The sequence below is a fragment of the Corvus brachyrhynchos genome, unplaced genomic scaffold (genome assembly GCF_000691975.1).
Source record: "Corvus brachyrhynchos isolate BGI_N302 unplaced genomic scaffold, ASM69197v1 scaffold323, whole genome shotgun sequence".
Lineage (NCBI taxonomy): Eukaryota > Metazoa > Chordata > Aves > Passeriformes > Corvidae > Corvus > Corvus brachyrhynchos.
In genome coordinates this window covers 2718-8667 of record NW_008237253.1, presented here as the reverse complement: position 1 = coordinate 8667, position 5950 = coordinate 2718, and the positions used below count along the sequence as shown (strand labels likewise).

At 61.4% G+C, this 5950-nt stretch overlaps 1 long non-coding RNA gene across 1 annotated transcript; it reads right to left on the bottom strand.

Annotated features, from left to right (window-relative positions):
* Positions 1–566: 566 nt before the first annotated feature.
* Positions 567–5938, bottom strand: LOC108445725. Its single transcript, XR_001860678.1, has 2 exons — positions 3944–5938; positions 567–1747 (listed from the first exon to the last, which is right to left on the bottom strand). It is a non-coding gene; the product is annotated as an uncharacterized LOC108445725 (long non-coding RNA).
* Positions 5939–5950: the final 12 nt, after the last annotated feature.

The window sequence follows — 5950 nt, the reverse complement described above, 5'->3', positions numbered from 1 at the left end:
GGCTGAGCCGCTCTCTGCTGGGCTCCCTCAGCACCTCGAGGTCCTGCCCCCCCCGCCTGTCACCCCCTGGGCACGTCACTGAGGCACGTATCACCGGGCAGGGAAGAGCAGCGTCACCATGCCTCCCTAGCACCATCTCCCACCCCGGGGGACCCCCCCAAGGCCCCCAGTGACCTGCTGGCCACTTCCCTGGGGCCCTCTCCAGGGACATGGAACCCTCATTGCCCCAGGGCAGGGGACAGATCATGTCCAGCGATCGGCACAGGGGTCAGAGTTCTCCTCCCTGCACTTTCCTTTGTGGCTCACGAATCGATTATGAAACTAAAAATAACACGTGTCCTGCCCCAGCCCACCAATCCACCCCGCCTGGCTCCAAAGGAGAAAGTGATCCGTGCCTTTTCCACCCACAGGTCACAAACCAGTTCCCAGCCCAGCTGACCTGGAGCCCAGCCGACCACGGACGGGCTCATGGAGTGAAACAGCTCCCGCTGCGGCTGCAGCACCCAGAGCACAAGACCTCCCTTGCCTCTAGGAGGAAATCCCAGCTCCCTTACTTGCTTGGTTTGAATCTCTTTCCAGAGGCTGCTGGCATGTTGGAGCTGTGGTGGGGGGTCCGCCCCGCAGCATAGCCCAGGCCCCAGGGGACTCAGAGCAGGACGAGAAGGGGAGGGGGACAGGGGCCGACCCCTACCCTGCCCCTGCGCCCGCTCCCGGGGCGAGCTCCGACCAGGGCGGACAGTCCGGAGAAGGGTCTGGAGCAGGAGGCCCAGGAGAGGAGCCCACCCTACGCTCTGCCCCGGAAGAGCTCGCGGGCGCAGGGAAGGAGGGTTAAAAACATTAAAAATTCACAACAGAGGAGGGGATTTGGGTTTAGAACAACCGTTGGAGCGGGAACGCTGAGAGCCCTTCCGAGCCTCAGCCCAGGCAACAGCCCACAGGGAGCAGGACTCCAACAGGCAGGCTCTGAAGAGAGGGAATTCCCCAGGCTGGGGCAGGGCACCTCCCACCCGGCCAGCACCCCGGGAAGAGCGCAGGATCAGCAAACTCCTTGCAAAAAAGCCCCTCTGGGAGCCTCAGGGAAGCCACTTCTCCTTTTTAATCCACCTCTGCGGTGCCGCACGGGAGGAGGGGGTGGTCTCCAAGCAATCCCAGCTTCCTCACGGCGCTGCCGTGCCTCCTCCTCCTCCCCTCGCTGGAGGGGTCACGGAAACACTCTCCCTGATTTCACCAAGGTCTGGGGCTGGCTGGCGGTGGCCGTTTAATTTTATTTATTTCTCTCTTGTCTGTTAAAACCGAGGAACAGCTGGTGCAAGGTTGAGCCGTAAATCCTTTCTTTCGAGGGGGGCGGAGGGGAAGGCCTGGCGGATTGTGGGTTTTCCTACTTGCTCCTTTCTCCTGACCCCCCGGGCCCTTCCACGGGCTCAGTATCCACTTGGCGGTTGGGGAGCAACAGGAATTTCATTTAAATCTTCTCTGCAGCAACCATCTCCCAGCAGGTGAACGGGAAGGGGGCGTTCAGGGAGCGCCTTCACAACTCCAGCAGACACCCAAGGGTGGAAGTGGTGCTGAGCAGCTCTGTCTCACCCATGGCCCAGACGGTGCGGGGGGAAACCTCAGCTTGCTCCAAACAGCTCCATTTCTCCCTCTCTCTTCCTTTGTTAAAATCCTTCTTCATTCATCCATCCGTCTTTTTAAAAAGAACTGCATAAAACCATTAAAACTCAAGGTCTGGTGCACCACAGCTCACCTGGAAAAAACAACAACAGAAATTAGCATGGCGAGAGAAGGGACGGAACCGGCTGTCATTAGCCACAGCAGCCTGGCCACAGCGTCTCCTGTCCCAGCCCAGGGGCACTGGCTGCTGCAGGAGTTCCAAGCCACCCCCTCTACCACCGAGAAACCCGCCCCGAGACCTGGAAGGACGGGAGGGACCCCCTGAATTCCTTCCTGCAGCTCCAGCTCCAAGCCCAGCGCCAGCGAGTGCTGGCTCCCTGAGGAGCAGGGGCTGAGCAGAGGCTCCAGGACTTAACGTGAGGGTGGAGACCGCAGCGGGAAAAGACATCCAGGAATCTCATCCCCTTCCCTGGAGGGCAGGAGACAGGAGAGGCCCATGGAAAACACCAATCCCATGATCAGAGGTGGCCTTTGCAGCTCTGGGTTCATCAGCAACTGTAGTGCCAGGACAAGGGGGAGTGGATTTGAAATGACAGAGCTCAGGGTTAGGTGGGATATTGGGAAGAAATCCTTCCCTGTGAGGGTGGTGAGGCCCTGGCACAGGTTGCCCAGAGGAGCTGTGGATGCCACATTCCTGGAAGTGTCCAAGGCCAGGCTGGATGGGGCTTGGAGCACCCTGGGATAGTGGAAGGTGTCCCTGGCCCGTGGCCCTGAGCTGCTCCAAGCAGCCCCACATCCACCAAATCCCACCAGCTCCTGCTGCTACAGCCACCGCTCCTCAGCTTGTCACCGTCTGTCACCCACCCTCCCCTCGCTGCCTCCGCAGCACTGCAGGCCCGAGAGGAGCCTACAACTCACTCCTTTCTCCCTTCCAGCTTTCTCTGCCTCCCCAGTTTCTGCTTCGGGGCGGGCAGGGAACTCTCTAGCGCTGACTAAACGCAGGTGAAGGTTTGGGAGAGCTGCGGCACCCAATTAAAGGCGGGTTTAATGACAAGGATGTGTTACCATTAAGTGGGTTCAGCCCCGGCTCACGGCGTCAGCCGCCCCGGCTGACTCACCCAGCAACCGCTCCCGCCGCCCGGCCCCTGCAGGACCCAAGCCCAGCTTCCCACCCCAAGGTTTCCCTGCCCGTGGAAGTGAGAGGAAATGCGGGGCCGATGCTCTGCCCGGCCAGGAACGCGCAGGCTTCACCTGGCAGCAGCTCCTGACCGGAGCAAACTGAGCAGTGACACCAGGGAAAGCTGTTTTCCACGGCGGGGACAGAGTTCCCTGGAGAGCAGCAGTTGTGCAGCCCCGCTCTGCTCTGTGTTTGGGGAAGAGCCCAGCACCCCGCAGAGCCGAGCCCAACAGCAGTTCCAGGGACGGGCTATGGGAAGTCCAGGCCTGACATCATGGCTGATTGCTTTAGCAGGAGCAATCTGCTCCCAGAGCACCCGGCCCTTTGAACGCTCCGCCGGCGAGGCACGGCCACACCTCGGGTTCAAGCGGACGCTGCCAGGCAGAAGGGGCTGTGCCCTGATATTCCTCCTCCGGAGATCCCCACCCTGCCCTCCTCGCAGGGCACCACGGGCACTGTCTCACAGCCCTGCTCTGCCCCAGCCCTTTTCCAGCCGGAGATGCAGGTGCTCCTGCCCTTCCAGGGGCGATCCCTGCGGAGCTGTGCGTGCCGGAGCCAGCTCCCCACAGAATCAGGTACCCGTGGGAGAGGCCCACGAGCAGGGGAGAGCCCCAGCGCCGTCATCAGTGATGCCCCAGCGAGAGGCGATGCAAACGCATCCCTGCTCCAGCCACCTGTGCCCGGAGTAACTCCACAACTCATCAAACAGGAGGCTGCCGAGCCCATCCCAGCTCCCAGGGCTACCACGCTGCTCTGGGAATGCCTTCCTGATCCCCCCTGATGTGCAGGACCCCGCAGGACTGCCCAGCCCCAGCCGTGGCACAGGCCTGGGCAGAAACTGTCAAAGCACAGCACAGCGTGCCGGGGTCTCTGCTCTGCAGTCCTTAAGGGGTCCAGGAGAAACACAAGGAAAATCCACCCCAAATTCCCACAGATTACACTAATTCAGGCCACAGTTCTCCCAAACACACACATTCTTTCCCAGCCATCCCCTTGCCCAGACCTACAACCGGCCCACCTCTGGTCAGCCGACCCTTCCTTTCCCTCCACCTTCGCCCCAAATCCTCCGTCTCTCTGGCCACTTTCTCCCCATCCACAAAGGCCGCTCACAGACTTCCCTGCTCCAAAGAGACCCCAACTCATCCTGCTTACCTGTGGCCTTCACGGGCTCTGCTCTTGCCTCCCATTCCTTTCCCTCTGCCAATTCCAGCCCAGCAACTCCTCCTCTCCTGCTGCTCCTCCAGACCTGCCCTGCTCCTTCCTCCCCCAGCGCCTGTGTCACCGCTCACTCCCCCTTCCCTCTCCCTCAGAAATTCCACCTGGTTTTCCCATCCCAGCTCCTCCTTTTCGAAGCGTTTTCCCAGCTCCGCTCTGCTCAGCCACCTCCAGAGCAGCCATCTCCACTCTCCAGGGTTTCTCTCCACTCATACAGGGGAGCTGCTCCTGTTTCCTTCATCTCCGTTTCCGGGGATTTCTTTTAATTCCAAATTCCCTCCCTCGGGACATGTGCAAGCACGACTGCTGCCACCTTCCCCGGCTTTGAGCCTGCGTCTGCTTTTCTTGGGTCAAGGCCCCGTAGAGCCTCACTGATTTCCTCCTCTTACTCCCCTTCCCGCCCCACTCTGCTCATCTGCTCCGGCCCCTCTCCAGCCTTTCCAGGCGTAGCCAGGTGCTCCATGGCTTGTCCCTTCTGGAGCACGAGTCAGGCCCTCCCTACCTCTGCTGGGACAGGGACACAGGCGTCTCCAGCTCCCAACATTCCCTCCTCCCTCACTTCAGCTCTCCGCTCTGCCCCTGCCCGGGAAGGAGGAAATGCACCTTGGCACCCACCACGCAGCTCCCGCCACCGCTTGGGACCGGATCCCACGGCACGGGGAGGACAGAATTCTCTCCCAGTTACCGGCTCCCACACCTGCGTCACTCGCCGGGATCCGCAGCTCCCGACCTGCCCCGATCCAGCCGGGTTCCCATGGCACGGGGCAAACACACAAACAATTCCTTCCACACGAGGCAACTCCCAGATCCAGGGCAGATCCCAGGGCTGCACGGAGATGGGATGTGCTTTACCTGTTCCCACTTCTTGTTTTGATCAGCTGCATCCCAGAGTTCCGTAGAGCCATTCCAGAGCTCGCTGCCTGGCACTGTGAGCGAGGGGCATCCGTGGAACAAGGCCTCCCTCCTCCCTCTGCAGCTCCCTCTGCTCTCCCCGTCCTCACACAGCCAGCCACTGACACTTCACACTCCAAAACCCATCAGAGGAACTGGAAACTTTCCCAAACCTGGCACTGTGGCCAGAGCAATGCCAGCATGAGATCCCCACTGGTCACTTCCCTGTGTCCAAACAGGAGCCCCTGCCCCAACAGGGCGGTCTGGGGACACTTCCCTGCTCTTAACCCCAAAGAAGGGTGCACAGCAACGTGTGTCCGGCCGCCCCTCGGCTCCAGGTGCATCCTGCACACCCGCCTTTCTCCCGGCTGGATGTACAGAGGGATCAGCACAGAACACGGAGAAACAGTCCACGGCAGACAGCCAGAAGGCTGGAATCACTGCATGCTTATCTCTTGCCCGGGGCTTACACCGGGGCTTACATCCTCCTTCCCCAGCCCATCCCGCTGGTTTACACGGGATTAGCCCCATTTTATGGGCAAAGCAGGAGGAACAACGCCTCACCCACTGAGGCCGCGTCCCAACGGGCCCCACAGCGAGCAAGGACAGCCCCAGCCTCTTGTCACCACGCTGGGAGACACCGGGCACAGCGACAGGTGGGAATGTTCCCAGGCAGGCCCCTCACAGGGGAGCTCGAGGTCTCCCCTCGGACCCACTCGATCACCGCCCTCTCCATTCCCGGCCTCGGGAACCAAGGGGAATAAACGCCTGCTAAAGCAGCGCCTGGGCCCGACGGAGGGAAGGCGGTAACCGGATTAAGCTCAGAGAGAGGCTCCAAGATAACTCTGCCTTCGATCGAGCCAAGGCTCTGGTTGTACTTTACACACCCCCAAAAACCCGAGCAGCCCCTAGCGCAGAGAATCCCGCTTCCCGGATGCCCAAATCCAGCTCTGTACCGGGGCGAGAGCCGGCAGATCCGGGGGAGCCGCTTCCCAGAGCTACGGGCAGCACCGGGACAGCCGGTCCGCCCGCGACCGGCGCCGCGGCCCCCCC